Below are 16616 nucleotides of genomic sequence, written 5' to 3'. Positions count from 1 at the left end.
TTAGCAATCTCTTCTCATCTACTATTTTAATCATACTGTTAGCTGAAATATATTCCAGGTTCTGTTTTTAAGTTCTTTCATATATCAGTTCCCTGAACATTATCAACACCACAGGATAGTACTATTATTATCCCCATTTCACAGGGAAGGAATCTGAGGCTCAGAGAAGTTAAGTAACTTGCTCAAGTTTAAGAGGTTAAGTAATACAGCCAGTAGGCAGTGAGCCAGGATTAGAAAACAGGCAATTTACCTCTGAAAGCTATCCATTCCAGAGGCTAAGCAATGTGCATTCATGCCTCAGCATGATTAAGTTCATACTGACTGGTTGGCTTTTGAATACAGTACAGTGTTAGGTAAAACAAAGAATGACAATCTCAGTGAATGCCACCTCTGTACTTGGTTTGCTCAGTTCAAAGAAGCATCCTTGAATTCTGTCATTCTCTTACATCCCGTATCCAACTTGTCAGGAAACTTAAATTGCTCTGCTTTCAGAATATACCCAGACTCCAACCATTTCTCACCATCTTCACAACTACCATCCTGGTCTTTGTCACTGTCACCTTGACATTGCATTATTGCACTGACCTCCAGACATTATCTCTGCTTTCACCCTTGCCCCTTTAACAATTTATTCGCAACACAGTAGTCAGAGATATCACTTAAAATGAAAAGCCAGGGCCAGGTGCGATGGCTCACATCTGTAATCCCAGCACTTTGGAAGGCCAAGGCGGGAGGATCACTTGAGGTCAGGAGTTCAAGACCAGCCTGGCCAACATGGTGAAACCCCATCTCTACTAAAAATATAAAAATCAGCTGAGCGTAGTGGTGCATGCCTATAGTCCCAGTTACTCAGGAGGCTGAGGCAGGAGAATTGCTTGAACCCAGGAGACGGAGGTTGCAGTGAGCCAAGATCGTGCCACTGCACTCAGCCTAGGCAACAGAGTAAAACTCTGTCTCAAAAAAAATAACTAACTAACTAAATAAATAAATAAAATAAAATGAAAAGCTGGATCAAGTCACGTGTCTTCTGACAATAGTGCCTCCCTATTTTTTTCAGAGTGAAAGCCAAATTTGTTACAATGGTGTATGAGGCCCTCTTCTCTCGGCACTTCCTCCCTTATCACCATCACTGTGGTGACCTCCTCCCTGCACATGGCATTCTGGCTACACCTGACTATTGGCACTTTTTCAAATATTCCATGCAGGTTTGCTGCCTTAGAGCTTTTGCACAGGCCACTTCCTCTACTTGGAATATTGCATACCCTGTCTCCTCACTCTCTATGAGTCTTTATTCAAATGACAGGCCTACCCTAAAAACTCTATTTTAAATTTTGGGCTGGCTGAGGTGGCTCACACCTGTAATCCCAGCACTTTGGGAGGCCAAGGTGGGCAGATCACTTGAGGTCAGGAATTTGAGACCAGTCTGGCCAACATGGTAAAACCCCATCTCTACTAAAAATACAAAAATTAGCTGGCATGGTGACACGTGCCTGTAATCCCAGCTACTTGGGAGGCTGAGTCAGGAGAATCACTTGAATCTGGGAAGCGGAGGATGCAGTGAGCTAAGATCGCATCACTGCCCTCCAGTCTGGGCGACAGAGGAAGATCTTGTCTCAAAAAATATATATATATATATATAAACTGGTACTGTACTAGTCTTTACTGAGCCTCATTTCTTTCTTCTTTCTCTCTCCTTGTATATTTTCCCATAGCATTAACACTGTATAACATGTAATTTATTGTATTTCTTATTCATTATATTTATTTTCTGTCTTTATTAGTATTCAAGTTTGTGAACGCTAAGGTATCTCAAGTGCCATACATATTTGTGTTGGTTTATTTATTTATTTATTTATTTATTTAAATTTTTGAGATGGACTCTCGCTCTGTTGCCCAGGCTGGAGTGCAGTGGCTCCATCTTGGCTCACTAAAACCCCTGCTTCCCAGGTTCAAGCGATTCTCCTGCCTCAGCCTCCCAAGTAGCTGAGATTACAGGTGTGCACCACCACACCCAGCTAATTTTTGTATTTTTAGTAGAGACAGGGTTTCACCACGTTGACCAGGGTGGTCTTGAACTACTGACTACTCAGGTGATCCGCCTGCCTCGGCCTCCCAAAGTTCTGGGATTACAGGCATGAGCCACCGCACTGGGCTGATACATATTTGTTGAATGAATGAATGAAAAAGTGGTCATAGTGACCCTGAGAAATGAATGCAGTTGGCTTTTAAAGTCAGAAAATTCTCCACGAAAGCATATGAAATGTATTACTATTGGACAAATTTATTCTTTGGCATGCAGATAAGACTAAAATTTCTTTCCCTATGAATCACTAACATTAAAATATAAATTTAGAAACAATGATTATCACCACTTTAATTGTGAAAGGCCTCATTCCAACACAATAGCAACATACTGTCTGTTTATTTTCTTCAGAAAATAGTGGCTCTAGGTGCCCAAAAGAACAGGAAGAGTTATGGGAAAATGTATACATGGACAAATTTTATTTTCAGGACCTGTCATATTTCCAGATTGCTCAGCACATCCTTGCAAGTTTTCTTCTTCCAGAGTCACTCCATCTATGCATTATGTCCTCAGAACACAGCATAGACCTGCATCAGAGTAAGTGGCAGGAAGGACTATCAGCAGGCGCTCCAGTTACTGGAAGCTGGCTGCCCATCCCATCAGCACCTCAATGTGGTCTAGGACAATCTACATCAGGGTTTCTGGGGCACTTGTGAAAATGTGTATTTCTGGGACTGCAGCTATTCTTACTGAGTAAGAATCTCTGGAGGTGGGACTGGGCATTTGCATTTTAGTTCGATTCTGGCATGATTTTTTTTTTTTTTTTTTGAGAGAGTCTCGCTCTGTTGCCAGGCTGGAGTGCAGTGGTGCAATCTCAGCTCACTGCAATCTCCGCCTCCTGGGTTCAAGTGATTCTCCTGCCTCAGCCTCCTGAGTAGGTGGGATTACAGGCGCACGCCACCACACACAGCTAATTTTTTGATTTTTAGTAGAGACGAGGTTTTGCCATGTTGGCCAGGATGGTCTTGATCTCCTGACCTTGTGATCCACCCACCTTGGCCTCCCAAAGTGCTGGGATTACAGGCGTAAGTCACCTTGCCTAGCCTATGATTTTTTTTAAATTTATTGTATTTTAAGTTCTATGGTACATGTGCACAACATGCAGGTTTGTTACACATGTATACATGTGCCATGTTGGTGTGCCGTACCCGTTAACTCATCATTTACATTACGTATGTCTCCTAATGCCTATGATTCTTAAATGTCTTCCACATTTAAGAACTACTGCTCTGGTCTAGATTTTTTCCTGACCTTTCTCCCAAATCAAAATTCACTTAACTCTTAGGTAAGAAAACACACACACACACATTAAAAAAAAAAAATATATATATATATATACACACACACACACACATGTATATGTGTATGAAAAAAAAATTCACCTAATTGTGTAGAGTTTCACCACATTTGCCCAAGCTGGGAGCTCAAGCAATCCACCTGCCTCGGCCTCTCAAAATGCTGGGATTATAGGCATGAACCACCACACGATGCCAATTATCACATGCCTGTACCCAATTCTCTGCCAAAGTTAATCATGTGAGAGATGTTCAGGCAATAATTATTGATGTTTTTACCTCTTTGCTCCCAAGGTGTCTCCATAATTGCATTCAATACCTTTACACAAACTACTAACCAGTGGCAAGGACTATCCATATACCCGCAGGCTCATGGGGAGAGCATTTGTGACAGCCTCTCTCCCTTTAAGGCAACTCTTCTTTAATGTCTTGTCCTGGATGTGAGTTTGACTGAGAGAAAGAATGCTTCCCTGTTTAAAGAAAAAAAAAATCTTTTTTTCCAAAATGTCTTCTAAGTCATATATTTGGAAATAAATCTATGCTTTTGTACAGTATGTTTACATTTGATTTCACCACGTACCAGGTTGACCTAAACAAAACCAGAAAAACCCTAGTTAGAGTGGCATAAATTAGATTTGTCCTTGGATCTATATTAGCATTTGCTAGGTTACAGGTCAAATATAGACCTAGGTTGGTACTTCTGGTATTAATAAGAATAAAGTTACTCTGAATATCCCAGTGTTCTTGTTTGTATGGAATTTCACTAAAGAAGCTAGCCATGGCGGTGTACACCTGTAGTCCTAACTAATTGGGAGGTTGAGGTGGGAGGATCACTTGAGCCCAGGAGTGGGAGAACACAGACTAGGCAACATAGTGAGACCCTAGCTCAAAAAAAAAAAAAAAAAAAGGCTGGGCGTGGTGGCTCACGCCTGTAATCCCAGCACTTTGGGAGGCTGAGGCAAGTGGATCACATGAGGCCAGGAGTTTGAGACCAGCCTGGCCAACATGGTGAAACCTTGTCTCTACTAAAAATACAAATTTTAGCTGGCATGGTGGTGCACATCTGTAATCCCAGCTACCCAGGAGGCTGAGGCAGGAGAATCACTGGAACCCAAGAGGTGGAGACTGCAGTGAGCCTAGATCACGCCACTGCACTCCAGCCTGGGTGACAGAGTAAGACTCCATCTCAAAAAAAAAAAAAAAAAAAAAAATCAACTAAAGTGCAAGTGGGTTGGTTTTGTTTTTCTGTTTTTTTGAGATAGGCTCTCACTCTGTCACCCAGGCTGGGGTGCAGTGTGCAATTACTGCTCACTGCAACCTCCACCTCCCAGACTCAAGCCATCTGATCCTTCCACCTCAGCCTCCCAAGTAACTGGGACTATAGGTGTGCACCACCACACCCAGCTAATTTTTGTATTTTTTGTAGAGACTGGGTTCCACAATGTTGCCCAGATTATTTTGAACTTCTGATCTCAAGAGATTAACCCACCTCGGCATCCCAAAGTGCTGGGATTGCAGGTGTAAGCCACTGTGCCTGGCCTCTTGCAAGTGTTTTTAAAGCAAGTCTCCAATGAGTTGATTCTCATTATTCGTGGCAGTTATGTTATGTAAAGTCTCCACAAACACTGAATTAGTGAATACTGACGCATTGCTCCTTAGGAAAAATACAAGATTAGGTTGCTACAGCCCTTGGTAACAATGTTTTTGTCAACTGATCAATACATAACCTTGTTTTATATGTTTTTCTGTTTAAAGATCCGAACCCAAAAGCATCTGAGGCAGGTCTCAGTCAATTTGGAAAGTTTATGTTGCCAAGGTTAAGGATGCATTCATCGCACAGCCTCGGGAGGTTCTGACATGTGCCCAAGGTTATTGGGGTACGGCTTGCTTTTATACATTTTAGGGACACATAAAACATCAATCAATACAGGTAAGATTTACATTAGTTGGATCTGTAAGGGCGGGAAAACTCAAAGGGAGGAGGGGCTTCCACGTCATAGGAAGATTATAATATGTTCTGATTGGCAATTGATTGAAAGAGTTATTATCACTAGAAAGGAATGTCTGGGTTAAGATAAGGGGTTGTGGAGACCAAAGTTTTATCATGCAGATGAAGCCTCCATGTAGCAGGCTTCAGAGAGAATAGATTGTAAATGTGTCTTATCAAACTGAAGGGCTGTATTGATGTTGATGCTGGAGGAGTATAATGAGGTATGTCTAAAACAGCTTCCATCATGACCTGAACTGGATCTTCAGGTTAACTCTGGAATGCCGTTGGCTGAGTGGCGGGCACCTGTAGTCCCAGCTACTAGGGAGGCTGAGGCAGGAGAATGACGTAAACCCGGGAGGCGGAGCTTGCAGTGAGCTGAGATCCGGCCTGGGCGACAGAGCGAGACTCCGTCTCAAAAAAAAAAAAAAAAAAAAAGTGAGAAGTAGATCTTTAATGTAGAACAGGCAGGACTTCATGGTAGATTGTGAGGGGTGAAAATAGAGAACTCATTCACCCATAAATTTTTCGGTACACTTGTTTTTCTTTCTGTCCTCATTTTCACCTACAAACTTGAGGATACCAGCACATATGTTAAACTGTGTTCTTCACTGTAAAATTTTTATGAACTGGATTCATAAAGTCAATGAGATATAATGAAGGCAGTAGCAACCATCTTAAACTCTAAAAGTGAAGTAGCCTGTAATCTCACAGCTTGGGAGGCTGAGGTGGGAGGATGGCTTGTGTCCAGGAGTTCAAGACCAGCCTGGGCAGAATAGCAAGATCTCAGTCTCTACAAAAATTAAAAATAAGCTGGTGAGGCAGCATGCACCTGTAGTCCCAGCTACTCAGGAGGCTGAGGTGGGAGGATGGCTTCAGCCCAGATGGTCGAGGCTGCAGTCAGTGACAGAGTGAGACCCTGTCTCAAAAATAAATAAATAAATAAATAAATAAATAAATAAATGTGAAATAGACTTAGTGGTTCTGGCCAACCTCATTGTCATTATTGAAAAATTGATGGCCGGGCTCAGTGACTCACGCCTGTAACCCCAATACTTTGGGAGGCTGTCTCAGGCAGATCACCTGAGGTCAGGAGTTCGAGACCAGCCTGGCCAACATGGTGAAACCCTATCTCTACTAAAAATACAAAAATTAGCAGGGCATGGTCGCGGGTGCCTGTAATCCCAGCTACTCAGGCAGCTGAGGCAGGAGAATTGCTTGAACCTGGGAGGCAGAGGTTGCAGTGAGCTGAGATCATGCCACTGCACTGCAGTTGGGTGATAAAGCAAGACTCCATCTCAAAATAAATAAATAAATAAATAAATAAATAAATAAATAAATAAACAAACAAATAAATAAATACATTGAGACTATTCTTGAGTTTAGAATTTAAAATATACCTTATGATTGAGATTCAGGGTACATAAATGCAGAACATGTGTTTGTGTTGAAAATTTTCTAGAGGTTGGCTTATGACTGGCTGATGAGGTCCAAGTATTAGAATAGCAATTGAATTTTATAAACCTTTGCATTTATTGTCAGTAACAATTACATGCTACAAGTGCAATTTCCTAACTTGCTACAATTATTTGTAACTTTTAATTACATGGTAAACTAAATATTTCAACTTTAGTTTTAGAAGTGCAATCTTCTGGCCAGGCGCAGTGGCTCACGCCTGTAATCCCAGCACTTTGGGAGGCGGAGGTGGGAAGATCACCTGAGGTCGGGAGTTCGAGACCAGCCTGACCAACATGGAGAAACCTTGTCTCTACTAAAATTAAAAAATTAGCCAGGCGTGGTGGCACATGCCTGTAATCCCAGCTACTTGGGAGGCTGAGGCAGGAGAATTGCTTGAACCCGGGAGGTGGAGGTTGCCGTGAGCCGAGATGGTGCCATTGCACTCCAGCCTGGGTGACGAGTGAAACTCCATCTCAAAAGAAAAAAAAAAAAGAAATGCAATCTTTAATTCTTTTACATTCTGTGTAGAAACATAAAGATTATTTTTACATAACTATAGAAAACGTTATCGGTTATAATGAATGGAGATATAGGAAAAAATGAAATATAAGCATTAGTTTTTCAGATACATTGAGGTTTACATTTGTGTTACATTCTAGGCAAAGTTGAGGCACCACAAAACGGGCTAGTTCATGTATGAACCACAAATATATAAGGCAACTGGAACAGAGGTATGGAAATTATTTATTTTACTGTGTAATGTGACCAGATGTGTTTAAAATGCAACAGAATAGTCATTCTACCGGGAATACAAAACAACAAATATTTTAGAAAATAAAATAAAATGCAACAGAAGCTGAGTTGTGTCTTTCACGAGGCTGGGCACCTGTGAGGATCAGCTGTATCTTGTGATCACAATACATGGTTCCTTGCGATTTTTTTCCATTAATCCACATTTTAAACAGGGAGTCCTCCAGCTCCATCTCTACATACATTTTTCTGAAGCATATTATGCACTTCTTACCAGATGTGGAAACCGTTCCAGGAAGATAGAGCAGGTCTCAGACTGATCCATAGGCCTGATAACGTTTTTTTGTGGCTTGCTTGTGAAAGCCAGGTTGATTCTTTGAGCTAGAGAGACTCATTCTGTTAGAAGAAGAAATTACTCCCATGGCTGCCTAGATCTTACAGGTGAAACTAGACTGGTTTCAATAGCATAGCCTAAGGAAGAAACTTTTTTTTTTTTTTTTTTTTTAAAATCTAAGGGGATTTACCAACAGGAAAGATACAATGGAAAGACATGAAATTCCAACACTGAAGAGGAAAGGAAAACTAGTGAACGAGGACATTCCAAGTTTTGGGAGTTTTATTTGTTTGCTTTTTGGTTTCTTTGAAAAGTGATTTTTGAGGAAAATTTTATATCTTTCCCTTTTTTAGATTTGGGACGTATCACCTTACTGTAAAGTAAGAAGGAGTTATTATAAAAGCATATGTGTATTTCTCCCTTTTTTGCTAAGAAAATTGCCGTTGAACATGCTGCTGCTGCTGCTGCTGCTCCTCTATCTTGCACCAAGTGAATGTTTAAATAGTTTAAATAAACATGTTTCAGCTGACTGCTAGGGGAGATTCATTACAGCCAGGGGGAACTCAGTGAAACTGTTCAAGGAGATCTGGTTAATATCCCCGTGATTTTTGCTTGCAGTAGAAATTGCACTAATATTTACACGAAGGGCATGGTTTGGGGGCAATAGCAAAGCTCTACTGAAGTGGGAATTTGCACAGTCAGTGCCCACTAATGAAAATAGCTACAGTTCAATGCCCTTTCCAAAAGTAAAATTAGGCCCTTCAAATGACATGTGATTTTCACATTTTTACTCTCAAGGTGCAAATTTTTCTTGCCATCCAGTGCCTGGATTAAGACTATCACTTTGCAAAAATAATTAAGCAAGATAACAGTAGGCTTCTGAATAACTTCTGAAAAATGTATGTTGCTTTTTCTTTTATAACAGTTATAAATTAAACACAAAAATTATAATTTTTTTGATAGTTATACTTAAAAAATTAATGGTCTATGTGAGTTATCTTTACAGTCTTTGAATACCATTATGTAACTAGGCCAGGTGCGGTGGCTCATGCCTGTAATCCCAGCACTTTGGGAGGCCAAGGCAGGCAGATCACGGAGTCAGGAGTTCAAGACCAGCCTGGCCAACATGGTGAAACCCCATCTCTATTAAAAATACAAAAATTAGCCAGGCATGGTGGCGTGCGCCTATAATCCCAGTTACTGGGGAGGCTGAGGAAGGAGAATCGCTTGAACCCAGGAGGTGGAGGTTGCCGTGAGCTGAGATCATGCCACTGCACTCCAGCCTGGGCAACAAAGCGAGACTCCATCTCAAAAAATAAAATAAAATAAAATTATAGAACTATACTTCTTGGCAATCCAGATATTTGATTGAGTTCCATTTGGGTGGAGAAGAAACTTCAGACCAAAGTTACACTGCAAATACAGTTCTGCTAAAGTTCTTGTGGGTTTCCTGTTTTAAGTGGAGAGGGAGCCAGCGGGAAATCTCTAACACTGAGTTTGCCAGGTTTTTACTTTTTGTTTTTGCTTTCCTAGTTCAATGGTTATTTAACTTGTTCAGGAAGCAGAATATCCTGAAATTAAAGGTGCTCCTTGTGTTATGATAAAATATGGATGTATTTATTTCAATCCCAAAAACTCTGATTTAGTACAGAAAGATGTATCTACATATCTAAATCTAAATGGAGATACCTAGACAGATAAACAAATATTTATGCATTTATTTAATTTCTTTTTCAAGAATATTCAATGTTGGTTTTGTAAATCACATTGCCTTGATCTTATATTTATAAATAAACCATGGCTGCTTTCTTATTTCCATCTAGGCCTCTTTCCATCTTTTCCTGTTAGTATTTGCTACTTATTCACTCACTTTTGTACCCAACAGATAAGATGCAGTAGTTGATGTTTTAAGAAAAATATATGGGAGAAACACCTAAAATTTAGAAAATCCTATTCACTTGTTTGATGTTTTCTGAGAGTTGAGAAAAATCCCATTATTTGATTTTAGCACTGAAGACATTAGTCCATTTCAGAGTCCAGCAATTATACATTTGATAGATTTGAGCATAGCTTGAGAACTATTCTTCAAATTTTAAGTTGAGAACCCATTACGATATCTAATTACTGTTCAGAACATAAAGAGAGAAGGTATTGATACAGCCCAAGGTTAAACCAGAAGTTCTGTTTTTTCTTAACCTGTATTGAGCTCTGACTATATGCCATGGACTGATTTAAGCCCTTTACATGAATAACTATTTTTAATCTTCAAAACAATTCTAAGAAACAGATAACATTCTTTCATTTATTCATTCATTTAAACTAAGTGCTAGGCACTATTCTATGCCCTGAGGGTAGAACATGAACAAAACCAAGTCGTTGCTCCGTTCCAGTTTGTAATTCTCATCAAGGATACAATCTGACTCTGTTTAAATATCTACTCCACCCCTTACTAGCTCTGTGACCTTGGGCAGATTTTGTAATCTCTCTGTGACTCAGTTTCTTTATCTAGAAAGTATAGATGATAACAGTTCTTACCTTAGAAGGTTGATATGAGGTGATGTGATATAATATTAAATGAGTTAATCATTGTAAAACATTTAGAACCTTGTCTGGCTAACAAATAAGCATGATACAAGTATACGTGCATCATCACAGTCATTGTCAACAGAGCAAGCAGATAAAGTGTTTCCCCTGTGTTAGACAAGGAGGAAAATGGAACACATTTATGTATATGTGGTGGTGATGAGTGATAGGAAGAAAAATGAAACTGGGGGCTGGGTGCACTGGCTCACGCCTGTAATCCCAGCACTTTGGGAGGCCAAGGCGGGGGACCACGAGGTCAGGAGATCAAGACCATCCTGGCTAACATGGTGAAGACCCATCTCTATTAAAAAAAAGAGCTGGGCATGGTGGCACGCACTTGTAGTCCCAGCTACCTGGGAGGCTAGGCAGGAGAATCTCTTGAACCGGGGAGGTGGAGGTTGAAGTGAGCTGAGATCACACCACTGCACTCCAGCCTGGGTGACAGAGCGAGACTCTGCCTCAAAAATAAATAAATAAATAAATAAATAAATAAATAAATAATAAAAAGAAATTGGGGAAGGGAAATAGACAAAGACAGAGATGTGTTCGTTTTCTGTAGGTGGATGGGAAAATCCTCTCTGTGAAGGTAAAAAGATACCTGACAGAAGCGAAGCACCAGATCATGTGGTTATGTAGAGGAAGAGCCATCCAGGCAGAGGGAACAGCATGTGCAAAGGACAGGGGAGGGAGTATGCCTGACGTGACCAAACAAGAGCAGGAAGGCCAACATGACCAGAAAGGGAGCAGGAGTGAGGCCAGAGACGAGGACAGAAGGCGCTGGGATCATACCAGGAAGAGCTTTGTAGGCTATGAGAAGTACTTTCTTTTTCTTTTTTATTTTATTTTATTTTATTTTATTTTATTTTATTTTATTATTATTTTTTCTTTCGTTCCTTCTTTACTTATTTTTAAGACAGGGTCTGGCTTTGTCGCCCAGGCTGGAGTGCAGTGGTGGGATCTCGGTTCACTGCAAACCTCCACCTCCCGGCTTCAAGCAATCCTCGTGCCTTAGCCTCCCGAGCAGCTGGGACCAAAGGCTAGCGCTACCACGCCGGGCCAGAACTTTGTATTTTAATGAGCACATTGCTCTGAATAAAGTTGAAGGCAGCCAGGCGCCGTGGCTCACACCTGTAATCCCAGCACTTTGGGAAGGCTGAGGCGGGCGGATCGCTTGAGCTTAGGAGTTTGAGACCAGCCTGGGCAACATGGTGAAACCCTATCACTACCAGAAACACAAAAAATTAGCTGAGCGTGGTCGTGGGCGCCTGTGGTCACAGTTTCTTGGGCAGCTGAGGCACGAGGATCGCTTGAACCCGGGAGGCGGAGGTTGCAGTGACGCGAGATTGCGCCATTGCACTCCAGCCTGGGCAACAAGAGTGAGGCTCCGTCTCAAAAGAAAAAAGAAAACCATAAGAAGAGAAAAGGTATATATCCCTCTAAACTCTGAGATGGGCATACATTAGGGGATTCAGAAAAAGGAATAAAAATCTCTGATTTACATTTTAGAAGAGTTTCTTATTTTTACCCCTCCAGATCCACTCTTTATTCTCCTCCCCTTGCCCTGTGCCAGGGGTGAGGGGAAGAGAGGTTGGACTGTCGGAAAGAAATCAAAGAGCTTCCATCCAAGGCCTGGCTATTTCTCTGTCTACATTCCCTGTAACCACTGCCTGCACTCTGGGATACTGCTCTATTCCTTTTTTATTTCCCTCAAATCTGTCCTTACCTTTGTAAATTGTTCTTTTATTAAACTGTCTTGAAATTAGTCAGTTTGTGTGGGCATCTCTTTCCTGTCTATACCTTAACTGATAGGTAGATATAGTTACCCTTGATGTTTTGTGAGGACAAGATTACTGATGGGAGAGGGACGTGTGGGGCCTGGGATGAGGGTTGGAGAGAGGAGGCAAGCACAAAAGCAGGCCAATTAGAATCTAGCAGTGCTGCAGCCAGATTCTCAAAAAAAAAAAAAAAAAAAAAAAAGATTTCATTGCAATAATCTCCAGAATGTGTGGGAAAAGACAATAAAAATAGAAATAAATTATTTTAAAAATTTAAAAATAAACAAAATGGGCCAGGCACGGTGGGTCACGCCTGTAATCCCAGCACTTTGGGAGGCCAAGGTGGGCAGATGACAAGTCAGGAGTTTGAGACCAGCCTGACCAATATGGCAAAACCTCCATCTCTACTAAAAATACAAAAATTAGCCGGGCATGGTGGCGGGCACCTATAGTCCCAGCTACTTGGGAGGCTGAGGCAGGAGAATGACGGGAACCCGGGAGATGGAGCTTGCAGCGAGGCAAGACCGCGCCACTGCACTCCAGCCTGGGCGACAGAGGGAGAATCCGTCTCCAAAAAAAAAAAAAAAAGAAAAGAAAAAGAAAGAAGAAAATAAAGAAAATATTAATCTATTAACAAAAATTTTTTTTTAAAGAAGCGATTTCAATAATCAGGTGACACAAAGGTGCTGTGCACCCTGGTGGTAACCACAGAAGTGATGAGAGGTAGTTGGAGTCAGGCTTTAATTTGAAGGTAGAGCAGCAGGACTTGCTGATGCACTGGGATAAGGACTACACAAAAGAAAAATGTCAAAAAAGACCCCTAGTTTTGCAAATCTGTGGAAGAGAAAGGTGCTATTTAGACATCTGACAGAAACAGAATTGACTGTGGCTTTTTTCCCTTTTTTCCAGAGGTGGCAGGATATTCTCCAAGAATTTGCAAGATTGCTTTGGCAAGTTCTTTTCCTACTGGTAGTGTTCATCTCAACACTATTAATGCCTAGTCCCTATCCTGTGGTCTTCTGTGGTTTCTCCAGTGATATCTAAAATGTTGCACATATACTTTCACCCAAGGGAATACATTTTAACCCACTTATTAAAGAAAATAAATAAACTTGGCCTGGCCAGGTGGCTCACGCCTGTAACTCCAGCACTTTGGGAGGTGGAAGTAGGCGGATCACCTGAGGTCAGGTGTCTGAGACCAGCCTGGCCAACGTGTTGAAACACCCTTCTCTACCAAAAATACAAAAATTAGCCGGGCGTGATTGAGTGCGCCTGTAGTCCCAGCTACATGGGAGGCTGAGGCAGGAGAATTCTTTGAACCCAGGAGGTGGAGGTTGCAGTGAGCACTAAGATTGTGCCACTGCACTCCAGCCTGGGTGACAGAGCAAGACTACATATCAAAAAATAAAAAACAAAACAAAACAAAAAAAAGTATATATCCCACTCCGCCTCTTTAGGAGAAGGAGGAAAGTGAATATTTTAAACCAAATTACAGAGGACTGCTGCAATTGTAACAATTTCAACCCACATATTAGCCCAGAAAACAAAACCTTAAGTTTCCAAGCACAGAGCCTCCTCACTAGATCCACTGGCCGGAAAAAATGATGATGGCTACTATGGTGCACATATGCTGAGCATATGCACAGTATGCTCAATAGTATCTTTTTTTTTTTTTTTTTGAGATGGGGTCTCACTCTGGAGGGCAGTGCCATGATTTCAGCTCCCTAAACCCCTGCCTTCCGGGCTCAAGCTATCCTCCCACCTCAGCTTCACAAGAAGGTGGGACCACAGGCGCCTGCCACCAGGCCAGGTTATTTTTTTGTATTTTTAGTAGAGATGGAGTCTTGGCCAGGAGCGGTGACTCATGCCTGTAATCCCACCACTTTGGGGAGCCAAGGTGGGCGGATCACCTGAGGTCAGGCATTCAAGACCAGCCTGGCCACCATGGCAAAACCCCATCTCTACTAAAAATTACAAAAATTAGCTGGGTGTAGTGGCACATACCTGTAGTCTCAGCTACCTGAGAGGCTGAGGTGGGAGAATCGCTTGAACTTGGGAGAAGGAGGTTGCATTGAACCGAGATCGAGTCACTGCACTCCAGCGTGGGCGACAGAGCAAGACTCCATCTAAAAAAAAAAAAAGAGAGAGAGAGAGAGATAGGGTCTCACTATGCTGCCAGGCTGGTCTCAAACTCCTGAGGTCAGCCAATCCACCCACCTCAGCCTCCCTTTCAATGTGCTGGGATTACAGGTATGAGCCATTGCACCTGGACCAGCAATATTCTAAGAATATATCAATATGTGTATAGGAAAACAAAAACTGAACACATTAAAGATAAACCAAATTGCTAGGGTTAAATATTATTTAATTAGGGAACTTTTATTTCCTCTATGCACTTGTTCTAATTCAAAGGTTTCTGAAATAAAAAAGTGTTAGTTGGCCGGGCGCGGTGGCTCACGCCTGTAATCCCAGCACTTTGGGAGGCCAAGGTGGGCGGATCACAAGGTCAGGAGATCGAGACTATCCTGGCTAACACAGTGAAAACCCGTCTCTACTAAAAGTACAAAAAATTTAGCCAGGCGTGGTAGTGGGCGCCTGTAGTCCCAGCTACTCAGGAGGCTGAGGCAGGAGAATGGCGTGAACCCAGGAGGCTGAGCTTGCAGTGAGCCGAGATCGCGCCACTACATTCCAACCTGGGTGACAGAGCGAGACTCCGTCTCAAAAAAAAAAAAAAAAAAAAAAAAAGGTGTTAGTTTTAGAAATAGTTTCTATTCTGATACTGCATGCTTATACTGGGCTTCCCTGACCATCTATCTAAAATAGTGATACCCTAAAAATAGGCATGTAGACCAATGGAATGGAATAGAGAACCCAGAAATAAAGCCAAATACTTACAGCCAACTGATCTTCGACAAAGCAAACAAAAACTAAGTGGGGAAAGGACATCCCATTCAATAAGTGATGCTGAGATAATTGTCATGCCCCGTGTAGAAGAATGAAACTGAATTCTCATCTCTCACCTTATGCAAAAATTAAGATGGATTGAAGACTTAAGTCTAAGATCTGAAACCATACAAATTCTAGAAAAGAACATCAGAAAAGCTTTTCTAGACATTGGCTTAGGCAAAAGTTCATAACTAAGAACCCAAAAGCAAATGCAACAATAAAAACAAAGATAAATAGATGAGAACTAATTAAACTAAAAGGCTTCTGCACAGCAAAAGAAATAACAGAGTAAACAGACAATCCAGAGTGGGAGAAAATCTTCACAAACTATGCATTCCACCAAGGACTAATATCCAGACTCTGTAAAGAACTCAAACTAACCAGCAAGAAAAAACAAATAATCCTATCAAAAAGTGGGCACAGGACATGAATAGACAATTCCCAAAAGAAGATATATAAATGGCTGGCTGGGCATGGTGGCTCATGCCTGTAATCCCAGTACTTTGGGAGGCCAAGGTGGGTAGGTCACCTCAGATTGGGAGTTCGAGACCAGCCTGACCAACATGGAAAGACCCTGCTTCTTCTAAAAACACAAAATTAGCCCAGCGTGGTGGTGCATGCCTGTAGTCCCAGCTACTCGGGGGGCTGAGACAGGAGAATTGCTTGAACCCGGGAGGCGGAGGTTGTGGTGAGCTGACATCATGCCATTGCACTCCGGCCTGGGTAACAAAAGCAAAACTCCGTCTCAAAAAAACAAAAAAAAGAAGATCTATAAATGGCCGACAAACATCTGAAAAAAATGAAAAAAATGCGCAACCTCACTAATTACAGAGAAATGCAAATTAAAACCACAATGGTATACCACCTTACTCCCGTAAAAATAGCCATAATTTAAAAATAAAAAAAAAAAGAGGCTGGGCTTGGTGGCTCATACCTGTAATCTCAACACTTTGGGAGGCCAAAGAGGGTGGATCACCTGAGGTCAAGAGTTCGAGACCAGCCTGACCAACATGGAGAAATTCCGTCTCTACTAAAAACACACAATTACCCAGGCGTGGTGACTCATGCTTGTAATCCCAGTTACTCGGGGGCTGAGGCAGGAGAATTGCTTGAACCTGGGAGGCAGAAGTTGCGGTGAGCTGAGATGGCGCCATTGCACTCCAGCCTGGGCTACAAGAGCAAAACTCCGTCTCAAATAAAATAAAATAAAAATAAATAAAAATAAACATAAATAATAGATGTTGGGCCAGGTGTGGTGGCTCATGCCCCTAATCCCAGCACTTTGGGAGGCTAAGGTGGGCAGATCACTTGAACTCAGGAGTTTGAGACCAGCATGGCCAACAAAGTGAGACCCTATCTGTAAAAAAAAAAAAAAAAAAAAGAAAGAAAAGAAAATGTTGACCTG

The sequence above is a fragment of the Macaca mulatta genome, chromosome 6 (genome assembly GCF_049350105.2).
Source record: "Macaca mulatta isolate MMU2019108-1 chromosome 6, T2T-MMU8v2.0, whole genome shotgun sequence".
NCBI classification, from domain to species: Eukaryota; Metazoa; Chordata; class Mammalia; order Primates; family Cercopithecidae; genus Macaca; species Macaca mulatta.
Note: the sequence above shows the minus strand (reverse complement) of the source record.